General features: G+C 36.9%; 1 pseudogene across 1 annotated transcript; it reads left to right on the top strand.

Moving 5' to 3' along the window:
• Window positions 1-467: 467 nt before the first annotated feature.
• On the top strand, window positions 468-11,184 carry LOC103718130 (uncharacterized; annotated as a pseudogene). Its single transcript, XR_015973046.1, has 7 exons — window positions 468-1,764; window positions 5,223-5,645; window positions 6,714-6,873; window positions 8,171-8,271; window positions 8,340-8,418; window positions 8,814-9,047; window positions 10,571-11,184. The product of XR_015973046.1 is annotated as an uncharacterized LOC103718130 (transcript).
• Window positions 11,185-12,649: the final 1,465 nt, after the last annotated feature.

The following is a 12,649-nucleotide window of genomic DNA, read 5'->3' on the forward strand; positions in this document are numbered from 1 at the left end:
TATTAAGTTAATATCATCACAGTTAGAATAATTTTAAATATTATTTTTATTCCTATAAATTAACACTATAGTATTCTTTTTTTATTCATCAAATATTTTTTTAATATTTTATGAAACAAATTAATCAAGTTACTCCTACAATACTTAAATATTTCCAAACTTCAAAAAAAATTTATCAGCTTTAATTATTTTTTCTATTTTTTTTCATAATCTTATTTATCTTAAATATTTTAGTTGTACATATAAATTTAATATTTCTATTGGTCCATATTGTTTATAGCTCCCAAACTACAGGAGTCCAACCATAAAAATAGAAATGTAATTAATATCGGATATGTAATCTTTTTGTCTTTAGAATAAATATAGATATTATTAATATTGGTTTAATATTTCATTTATATCCCGGATTGCCGGGATTAATGGATAATATAATATAAATACTAATTTTAGTAACTGTTTGATATCCGTATTGGGCCATCCTCACTCACCGAGCCGTCGCTTCCTGTTCTTCTCTGCCGGCTCCTCCTCCTCTGCAGAGATCGAACCCCCACTCCGCTTGGAGATAGCTCTAGGGTTTCCATTCCGGCAATCGTATCTCCTGATAGTTATGCAATCTTCTCGCGCCGGTGAGATGACCGGTCTCCGATCGTCTGTAGGGTTCGCGTCATGGTTTCCGGCCGTGATCCGGTGGAATCCCTCCTCCATGCTATGAGAGATGCCTTATCCCCTCTCGAATCCGGGTTCTTACGCGAAGCCAAGGATATCGAGTCCCATTGGTTGAATTCAAGAAGAAACGAGGCCAAGAACGGCAACTTCTCGGAGGTTTTTCATGGATCGGTTAAGAAAAATGTTGGCCGGGATGCGGTGGTCGCTGCGGTGGAGGAGAGGAAGAAAGACTTCGTGGCCATCAACATCCCGATCAATTCCTTTCTTGGAGCGCTGTTCCCTAATTCTTCCGGCGGGAATGCCGGTGGCGGCGGCCGGAAGGGCCAGGCGTTCAAGAAAGGGGCAAAGGAAGAAGACAGCGATGGATCATGTGTTAATTGCTTGCATTTTGCCGTGACCTGGTCTCTCATGTTCAACAGTTTCTTGCAGGTCTTCCCAAGCCCGTTCAAATCCGTCAAGGAGTGTTTCGGGAAGCAGTGAGGCCAAGAAGACGATTCCTTTGCTGATCCCTTGCATGTTAAACCTAAAAAGAGAGGATTATACAAGGCCGCGTTTCGGAGTAAATCTAAGAATTTGGCCCCGAAGGATGGGGAAATCTTGTTGTTTGAATTGCTTCTCTGCTTTGTATTTGATAACTTGGTCCAGAATCTTCATGTGTTTAATCTGCATTGAGAGGGAAAAGGCTTGAAGAGCTGCGAGCAGCCACTTAAATCCTTGCCCTGCTCCTCAGTTCGATCATGAGGAGATAATTAAGGGTCTAATTAATAGAAAGGAAGCATATTTTGATGGATTCTTCTCGAATATGAGGTTTTCTAGGGTAGTTTCCCAGGGGACACACCTCCAAGAAATGATGAGATCGAGGACCATGCTCCAATGGTGATTGGAAAGAAACTGAGAGTAGTTTGCCACAGAATTTCGTGAGTGGATTGCTGAACATTCCATTGTCAAATGTTGAGCACCTTAAGTCCATGCTCTCATCTATTTCGTTGACTGAGTTGATTGAGTTCATCCCTCAGTCAGGGAAATCGTCAACAGATCATCCTGACAAGAAGAAACTATTCTCAGTTCAAGACTTCTTCCAATACATGGAGGCCGAAGGTATGTACTTAAGTCACTATTTCTTTCATATTCTGACATCAATTCACTTTTTCCATCATAATCTAACTTCTAGCATTGGGTTTTGATGTATATCTGTCAGCATTAATTTCATGTGTCACAGCTTTTCCATAGTCATCATTAATGTCGTATTATGCAGAATTAGATGTTGTTTTAATGATTATATGATATAGACAAGTGTTCACGCATAGCGAGAAACCTCAATAAAATTTGGACAAGTTCCAAGATAATATTAGCTACTAAACCAATGATCAAAAGTCCCAATCGGAACAAAGGACATGTGAGGGTTTCATGGAGAAAATGTCCATATCCAGCTTAAGGTTTAGGCATTTTATGCAGGGAGGGCTCATGAGTATGGACATGAGTGTTGAAATTCCACATATATGAAGCGTGTAATTTGGGAAGCTTAAGGTTATAAAGTCTACAAGTTGGTAAGCTGGTTTCATAGGAAAAGAAGTGCTATATATTTATTGCTTTAATAGCATGACAAACCAGAAAGGTAGAACTCAAGCAAATTTCTTGGCCTTCAAAGAAGTTTAGACTTTGAAGATGTTTAGCCAAAACATGTATATGTAGTAAATTTATCTATTGATATTGCATGTCTTGAAAAGAAATGAATTCGAACAAGTTTTGTTAGTCATGCTGGACTTTGATGCTGAAGACACTAATCATGAGGTTATGATGGACATGGACACCTGTGTATCCCACGCCTGCACATATCAATATGGATCTGAAGTATCCATGCAAGGTAATGAAAGATATCCAAGTACCTAATATCATTATTTGAGACTATGGATGTGCCAAAACCATGACTACTAATTTCAATATATAAGTTGGAGACAACCACAAAAGTCTAAAGTAACCAGGGAATGTTATGACCAATGACAATTGATATCAGAATAGATATTATTAAGTATAATCCAAGCTTTTACACTATAGCCACAATGATGTGAACATCAATTTTTGACTGCTAGGCCTTGTTGTCATTTAGCATTGGAGATACAAATTTGTCCAAATTCCACTATCTCATTTTCTTATGTTGATAGTTGGATTGCATGCATGTCGTGTTGGTTGATATTACTGAAGTTCGTATGTCCTTATTTGTTTCTAATATTCATTCATTTTTTCTCTCTTGTCAAATTTCCATGCAGTTTGATAAGATGCAAGAGTATGCTTTTCTTGTTTATGAGACCTTCATTGGAAAAACAGCATGGAAATGTATATCGCAAAAATATTTTTCTTATGAAGAGTCCGCTAGATGTAGTAGCATCAAAGCATATTTTATGCACATGTTAAGCTTTACAAGTGTTGTTGAAATTATCAATAAAAAAGCAATTTCTAGAAAACCATCCTCCCCATTTGCGGACATAGTTTTAAGAAGAAAACCGACAAGACCAAAAAAAAAAAAAAACACAACAGCACAAAGTGTCCAAAATTTGCATGTAAATTGGTAAATACTGCTACCAGTTACAGCCTCACCTTCTAAGAGCACAAGAGAAGAACGAGTGCCCTAACTATTCTTCATTGACTTGATATCCACTGTAAGATGCATGATATATAAGGTCTTACCTTTAAAAATCTTGTTGTCCCATTGTGTTATAGGTCTTCGCCAAACATTAGTATTTTTGTAATCCATGATTTTTTTATGTTTTAACGCTTGAACCCAAATCTTATGGGGACACCAGTGGTTTAAGAAGGCTAAGAACTATTCAATGAGCTCCAAAAAGTCTGTTAGGTTCCCTCAGAAAAAGAGATAATGAGCATGCTCTAGTCCTCTGGTAGACAAGAATTGCACTATTTAGATGCCACTTTCTGCTTTAAAAGGTATTTGAGGCAAAGATTTTTATAGTGACAAGAAAACAAGCACCTGTATTTTGCAATGAAATTATAGTTTTTGAAACTAAATCTTGGATGCTAGAGCATATATTCCTATCCATGAGAAAATAGTAAAAGGAAGTCGTGGAGATGTTTCCCTAGCACTCACCTCCACAATCTTATACCTCTTCCTCATCTTTGAACATGGTCCTTCTGATTGCTAGTCTAAACGGATGTTCAATCTCCATCTCTCTCACCTTGAACTAGTCCTTAACCATAATATTTTTCTTGATGGCATTCAAGAAAGTCCAGGGGAAAAAAAAACTCAGGCATTGTGGGACCACATTAAATTCTTTTTAAACCTGTACCACATTGAACCTAATAGATGTTCTAAAAGATTTAAAGGAGTACAAAATTCCCCATTAGCTTAAGGTATCTTATCTATACAATTACTCTTCAAAGTTCAAAGCTTATTATGAAACATGGTTAGGTTAATGTTTCTAGCCTTTCTGATGCCAGGGCCTGTCCCGAAGATTGTTTAACCTTTATTTAAGAGGTGATATTTGCCCCTTCCATCAAATCCTCTCTCTTCCTCTAAATCTGTTCTCAAAATTTCTTTAAATTGTTGTCTAGCCTGAAATGCAAAAACATGAAATAAGAGGGAAGGTCGACCGGAATTATATATGAACGAGAGTCACCAATGTTGCCTCGACATGTTAAGCCAACTGTCCAAGTGTCCAATAGAGTTGGACACAGGAACCTTCAGAAAATTGGACACTGGGACTCATCCATCTTGTCTAATGCGTTTGTAAATATGTATGTGTGTATTCTAAATAATGAATAATTTGGGAGACCAACTGCTTAATATTTCGATAGAGTTGACCAAATGTTTATTAATGTTATATCACACTTGAAGTTCAAGGTATGTGTACTAAAAATTGATATGCAAAAATATGATGATACTATGATTTGTTTAATATGAAGCGTCAAGTAGTGTCATGAAGTTTCCAGGTGTCTAAGCGTCCGGACACATCAAGAAAGCCAAAATTTGAAGTGCTCAGGTAAGACTGGCCCTTAACCTTAAATCGGATATGTTTATCATTTCACTTCCATCCCTCAGGTGATTAATCAGACCTCTTAAGAACAAGTTATCAATTGTTCTTCCTTGCACAAAAATATGAAAACAGACACATTGTCATTGTCAGAAAATTACAAATTCACCTTATGTATTCTAAAGACATCATAAAGTTGAAGAGGATATCAGAGGAAAAGTTCCATTATTTTAATTTGAATGCCAGCTAATGTTAATATTGTGATTAGGAAACGGTACCTCTTCAACTTTGCTACAGTCAAGATTTTGCTGGCACTGATTTTTCAATGACAAGCTGTACATATTTCTATACACCCTTTGCTTGTCTGTGGACTATCTTATGCAGCACTTCTTTTGGCTGGAGTTGAATAAGCACTTGGTCTCATGACTGCAAGATTAAAAAGTCTATAGGAAGGCGATTTTTTGAGGAGTTGTATAGAGATGGTGATGGTCAGGTACATATTTAATAGTTTGAATATGTTCTGGAATTGAATAAGCACTTGGTCTCATGACTGCAAGATTAAAAAGTCTATAGGAAGGCGATTTTTTGAGGAGTTGTATAGAGATGGTGATGGTCAGGTAACCCTTGAAGACCTTGAAATTGCAATGAGGAAGAGAAGGCTGCCAAGAAGGTATTCTTGGGATTTTCAGCACTGCACTCAAAGCAACATATTTTCAAAGTCAATTGGGCGGAAACAGTTTTTGTCCTTGATGGAGCAGAAGGAGCCGAAAATATTTAGAGCTTACACAACCCTCTGTTTGAGCAAGTCTGGAACACTTCAAAAAAATCAAATCTTGACATCGCTCAAAAGTGCAGGCCTTCCTGCTAATGAAGATAATGCTGTTGCTATGATGCATTATCTGAATGCAGATACTGAAGGATCTATTTCATACAGTCATTTCCGCAATTTTATGCTGCTGCTTCCTTCAGAGAGACTTGAAGATGATCCACGATTTGGTGAAAGTAGGCTATTATAAAGAAATTTTCTATGTAGTGAATGAAGATTGTATGGACAATAAATTATTGCTTCTAGAGCACTGATCTGTGTCATATTATTGTTCCCGAAGTTAAAGAACTTCTAGGAAAAATATAGAAGTCAACAATCTCAGTTGTGTTTCCATATTTTTTTAATCTGTCTCATTATTTGATTTCTTAGATTTCATGTTCAAACTAATAATATCTTTAAGGCCCAAGGCTTCTGCCTGCAGATTCACTTGTAATTCTTGTCAAGTATCCATAGTTGCATGTACTTACTTGCCACCCTTCCAAGGATTCTTTTTATTGTTGTGCCCAGGACATATCTACCTGTGGATACATCAAGTCCTGGTATTGTGAAAGCTTGTAAATACTGGTTTTTGCTTATGCTGAAGCATGAATCACTGCAATGGGATGGTTCTGTTTTTTGCATATGTTGCTAAATAAGACTAACATGTCTGACGTGTCTTGCTAAGATTGATGTATTCAAATAGTGGACGGTTTTACTGGAAGGCTTAGAAAAATGCTTGTGAACCTGTTATTAGCTGTTTACTTTATGGCCATTAACATATAAGAATTTGTAGGTTTAGATAGAAAAGACTCATAAAAGGTTCTTCGTGGCTTGAAATTTAATTTGGTGATGATTTTGCAAGTATGATAAAAAGGTGCAAATAAAACATTCATCAGGAACTAAATGCTTATATGTGAAGATACTCTATTGACAAATGTGCATTCCTATTTACTTCCTTTTGCCCTTTGTAGCTTCTTATTTTTTTGGACAAAGTGTATCACATATTTGATCTTTTTAGATATCTCTGGGAATATTTTTATGTTATTTTATGTTTTACAAAAATTCTCAAGTTGAAGGAGTTGCTTGGTTTCATTTCTTATTATAATTATTGGTACACACATCCATCCTTCCATTACTATTGGTATAAACGTTATATTTATGTGCATGTTGGAATCACAACCTTATTATTGTCTGTTACATCTCTCAAGGGAATAATCATTTGATAGTTGTTTAATTTTTTAACTTGAGGCTCATCCTAGATATTATGTACAGGAGTATCTGGTTTGAAGCTGCTACACTTGTAGCTGTTCCTCCACCTGTGGATATATCTGCTGAAAATGTTCTAAAGTCTGCTTTGGCAGGAGGTCTTGCTTGTGCACTTTCTACTTCTGTGATGCATCCCATTGATACAATTAAGGTGCCCCCTCAACGAACCAACATGCGCATACATGATAGAACTTTTTATTGTTTGGGTGATTTTGATTAAATGAAATGATCCCTGTCTTGGTGAAAAACACATTGCATTATCAATTGATCTAAATAAATAGGAAGGTGTTCAACTCAAGTTTCACATTTTTTTAATTTTTTATGGTTATGTGCATGGTGATGTTTAGGTATTATAGACAACAGCAGAATATATCAAATGTGTTGATATGTGTTTATCACGTAGCACTGAAGCATTATGGTGGTGTCATTATCCTGTCAACATGTTGTTCCTTCATTCCCGATGAGCATCATCTGAAGGCTAGTTGAGTTTACATGCAATGTTACCCTACTTATCTTGTTCAAGAAAGGACAGAATTCCTCAGATTTGTTTTGCCTTGAATCTCTAGTTATACTGAAGAAAGGAGAAACAGCAACTTTTTTTCCTTTTTTTTTTTGTATGTGTGTGTGTCCAGAAAAAGAAGAAAGCAGGGTTCTTGTCCCTATTCCGAACCATGCTGAAAAACCTATATTTTGCTTATATGGAAAATCAAGTATGACAGATTTAAATTTTTTCATTGGGTTAAAACTACAAACACGTGGGTGAAAACTGTCTACATGCAATGCAAATGACACCAAAACACCCTTAATTTGTGAGCCTCATCAATTTGATGCAAGTGCACGTCAAGAAAAGGGCTTTTGTGTTGGATGCTGCATATACATGGTTTTCACCTACATGCCCATGTAAATAAAGAATGTGTTTTTTTTTAATTTGTGAAGTTTTGAAAGTATAAAGTGCATAAGTAAAATAATAATATACTATGCAGAAAAAATTAAAAGGCCTTACATATTATTCAATTTTTTATTTCTAGACTCACATGTGTTTAATGTGAAAAAATCATGGTACAATTGCTGGTTTTGATTGGATGCTGATTGTCAAAGCAATGCTATTCACATGATCTACCTAATTGGTGGAAGAAGATAGTGTTTTCTTTTGTCCATGCCCCATTTTATCATCTCGTAATACAAGAAGGAAAAGCCTTTTGTACTTACACGTTGAAATGTTGATCTCATGATAAATATAGCTTCTTCAACATTCAAGTACCCTTCCACGAGCAGGAAAAAAATAAAAGAATTAGCAGAAATTTCTATCATGCAGTATTAAGTAGAAAAGGAATTGTATCTTTTGCATATTTGCTGGTGCTATTCTCATGGTGTATTGCTTCATCTCACTTTAATATGTATAATTTTATTGGGTAGCTCTTCCCATTGTAACAGATTTGTGGTTTATCAGATGTGTACAAGCATTAATTCTTTCATTCCCAGAACTTGTATCAAAATTTCTGCAACTTGGGCTTCGGGGATATATAGAGCAATTCTTGGGCGATTTTCGAGGTTAGCATTCTTTTCCCACTATCACAGCTTGGAGCTACTGTAGCACTCATCTCTGTTTTCACTTGCAGCCATTGATTGAAGACTGGTTTTTTGGAAGCAAGCAAGTTAGTTTTAATAAATGTTGCCCCAACACTTCCAGATATTCAGGTAAATTAAAGCATGTGGATTTTTATGTTTTTCTTTATATTATCATATTTACTGCCATTCTTGTGAAAAGTCAGATTTCCATCAATGACCTGTTGTAAATATCTTTAAACATGTTAATTGTTTTTGGTCTTCATCTGGTAGTTTTCTGTCCGTATAGTCTTACTTTTATTGCGAAATTGCATCACAATCGGATTCTCTGTGTTCACTGTAACTACCTTTCCCATCATGATGCACCATATGTAGGGCATAATCAAGGGGTTTATTGCAGCGTGATTTGATAAAATTGAGGACTTGTTTGTTTCATCAAGTCTTTGAAACTGGGACAACTTAGAATTTGGGATAAAGTAGTATCACACTATGCAGATTCTGTAAGTGAGACGTATATTCTCATGTAGGTGCAATCCTTGTCGTCCTTCTGCAGCACAATCCTGGGAACAGCTGTTTGAATTCCTTATGAAGTTTTAAAGCAGTGGGTACAGGCAGGCATTGTTGACAATGTAGTAGAGGCAATTGTGGGTACCATGCACCAAGATGATCTCAAAAGTTTCTTTCAAGGGACTGGTGCAACGGTTTTTCGGGAGGTCCCATTCTATGTCGCTGGCATGGGTCTTTATGCGGAAGCTAAAAAGGTAGTCATTTTCTTTATGGATACTATAAGTATTATCATTAATCTTAATGATTCCTTTTGTAAGTGGAAATTTAACTAAAGCCTTCTGACTGACTGTCGTACAGGTTTTCAGATTTTCAATTATGACATGTCTAGATGATAGATTTGCTGAGGATTCCCAGAAAAACTTTGTGGAAGAATTATTCCAAATAATCAGAAATCCTCAGCCAGTGTATGCCATTTATATGCAGCTTGAGTGTGCAATTTAGTTTTATCTATTATATTCTGGACAGTTCTTGTGATTGATTTTCTGTAGGATTTATAGCACTAAATTCCCAGAAAATAAAAATTCCAAACAACCAGAAAATCCTTAACCTGAATATGCCATTTCCTTTTGTTGCAACTTGAACTAGGTTGCAATTTGGGTTTTCCTGATCACATGTATTGTTTATAGAGTTTGTGGATACGTATCTGAGTTAATCATGCTCATTTGAATAAAATTTTACTCCAACAAATTCATACGAATTTTCATGATATTTGAATGCACCATTTAGTTATTATATGGCGCATATCCCTATATGTTCTATATATTTGTCCATCTGTGTATTTTGAAGTTTCTGCTGCTAATTAGTCTTTTTCCCTCCCCTCCCTTTTGGTGGGTGGAAAGGAGGAAAACTTATAACAACCTAAGATGCATGGATCAAAAAAACCGTATATTTAAAAATTGTAGAACAAAAAAAATAAAATTTTCATGAAAAATTAATGGACAATATGAATGCATGTTTGACATGAAAGCTTTTGTATATGCATTCTTGTTGCTCAGATTGACAATTCTCTTCTTCCTCCCTTGGCCCTGCTTGTTTTCTGTTTTCAAAATTCTAAGAAGAAAATTGAACTAGTCCGAACGAATATGTATGATGTAACTCTATTGCTTTCTAAATTGTTTATAAAACCTCTGGAGCTTTTGGCAGCAGAGATTTATTGCTTTTAGAGAAAGTGAAAATAAGAGCAAGGAATGGCAGAAGTTTTGTGCGAACACTTTCTCTAACTTTAATCTCCATGTGATGTTTCACTAATTTGTAGGGAAACAGAAACACAAAAATTGCAACAGTACTAAACAGGCGCTAAATTTTTAGGTATTTTCAGAAACCAAAACTACCATAACCAGTTTCTCCTGATACAGCTGGCTGGCAAACTATTATTGTGTGGAATTTGTGCTAGTGGGGGTAGGAGCAACAGCTTTCCTGAAGTATGATAGCATTAACATCGTTTTCTCTATAACTAGAATGCATTTTCAAGTGATAAATATTTATTGGTGCCAGAAACTGTGATCTAAATCAACCTACAGCATTTCTTTCTTTCCCTTCATCATGAATAACTTTCTAAGTGCGGAGAAAGTGATCCGGTCGATGTCAGGTTTCTTGTTTAGAATGTGAAGCAATAAAAGTAATTGCATGATATAGTTTCCTGTTGGGTCCACCACCTATACAGTTTTTCTACAAAATTTGCATGTAAATTAACTCTTGGTTCCGGCTCGTTCTAAAGGCTGCACAGAATTTTCTTAACCGAGATTTGGAACCTTAGGAGATTGTCATGGTGGGGGCTTTGTCTGGTGGGTTGCTGTTGTCATTACAGCTCCTTTTGATGTGATGAAGACAAGGATGACGATCGCTCCGCAGGGCCGGCCATTTTCGATGCAAATGGTGGCCTTCTCCATTCTTCGTAAAGACGGGCTCACTGGCCTCTTTAAGGGCGCTGTCCCCAGCTTCTTCTGGATTGCACATCTTGGTGCAATGAATTTTGCTGGTTATGAGCTAACAAAGAAGGCAATGGACAAAAGTGAGTACATGGTTGGTGAGCAGTTGCACAAGAAGCGCATGGCTGGGTCTGGGTAACCTGTCTACTGATTTATTATTATTATTATTATTATTATTATTATTATTTTCACCCTTTCTGGCTAGACATGAATTGGCTGTGCAACAGAGCTATTCTTGCAAAACAGCTTTCTTATGAATATGTTGCCTTCTAGATGTGCTCGTTGTTCCAGAAATTTGGGTTTCTGCTGTTGGTATGTGGCCTCTGCGGGGATCCATTAATTTTGTACTCTTGAGCCTTTTTATTTTATATGCAGGTGGAAAGCCATGCCTGCTACTGAAGTATAATTGGCTGGTCTGACCTATTGAATAAAATTTATTCATTAATTGATCACGAATAAACAAGAAAATTATTTGAGATGGTCATCCCTGAAGGGAACTGATCTGAAATTACTCAAGAAAGTGTTGGTAATTAACAATATTGCGGTATCTACATTATAAGGTTCATATAAGGTCTCTGTGTTTTATAGAATTTTTGCTGATTTATGTCGGTATAATCAGTTGTGTTTTATTTGTTTGGGTGTGCAGTTTAGATTAATTGATCATGTCTCCATCTTTTTCTTTAATGAATCGGGGGAAGTTCCTGACGTCAGCCATTTTCCATCAAAAAAAAAGAGAAAAAAACATGTCTCCCTCTTTATGTAGACCTTGGGCTTCTTTCATCATCCTCAGGATTGGTACTACTTGGGCTTGGGCTCCCATGTTAGTATCCGTCGGTTCATGCGAGGTAGACGCCGCTCCAGAATTTCGAGTTTTCTTTGTGCCACCAATCTTAGACCACTTAAAGGATTTGTCCGTTATGATACTTGTCATGTTTCCTGCGAGTATCTGATTTGTTGAGTTTGGGCTGGCGAATTTTCATCTATGAGATTGTGTGGTAATTATGGCAGGATCGATTAATTCTAGAGGTCGCAAAAGGCTAGGCATGACTATTCTGCTACTGCCAATTTCCACAGGTTCTGACCAGCACGCGAAAGGCTTGGCACGACCATTCTCTATTCCGCTCCTTATGTCAATTAGGATGTGCATAAGAATGAGTCAAGATGCTCCATGGCGTGCAAAAGACTGTAGAGTCCTGGAAGGCTGCCATGGCATCCCATCATGGAGATGGACAGCGGTCGAACATGGCACATCCATCTCCATCATCGGACGATATCGAGGGCTGCACATCCGGCTGCGTCATGGAACATGCGTCTTTAACTCTGTAGTAGGGTATTATTATTATCAGGAGTACTTGATGGAGGTCACGGTTGGGTTATGCAAACTTGTTCGGATTTATGCAGCGCTAAGGAGATTGGTCGAGTGCCTATTTGACAGACCAACGTGTGGGTGTGGGTAACTTCTCACGGTCTGCCCCTGAGTTAGTGATGACTTTAGAAGATTCAACATAAGCTATTCCTAATCCAGGTCCGTAATTGAAACTAGTGCTAATTCATTTCTCATTTACCGATTGAAGATGTCGTCTCTTTTTTCTAATTTTATTGACTGCATCAATCGAGTGTGAGCCGCTGTTGTACCAAAAAAAAAGAAAAATCATAGGGTTTTATGTGGAGGCTACAAGTATGATCAAAAAAGGATGGACTGTCAAAGGCGGCGGCCGAGCCACTAGAGGAAAGGCCACCCCAATATGGACCTCCATTAATTTGGCAAAGAGTACACACGCCTATTCACCAGTTCATCCTTTAAGTTTAATAATAGGTTTCTTGTCCAGTGGTCATATTTTGCAAGCACTGCAATTGTGATGCATTAT

This window comes from Phoenix dactylifera, chromosome 14, assembly GCF_051530095.1.
Source record: "Phoenix dactylifera cultivar Ajwa chromosome 14, Ajwa_hap1_PhDact_Kaust_v1.1, whole genome shotgun sequence".
Classification (NCBI taxonomy): domain Eukaryota; kingdom Viridiplantae; phylum Streptophyta; class Magnoliopsida; order Arecales; family Arecaceae; genus Phoenix; species Phoenix dactylifera.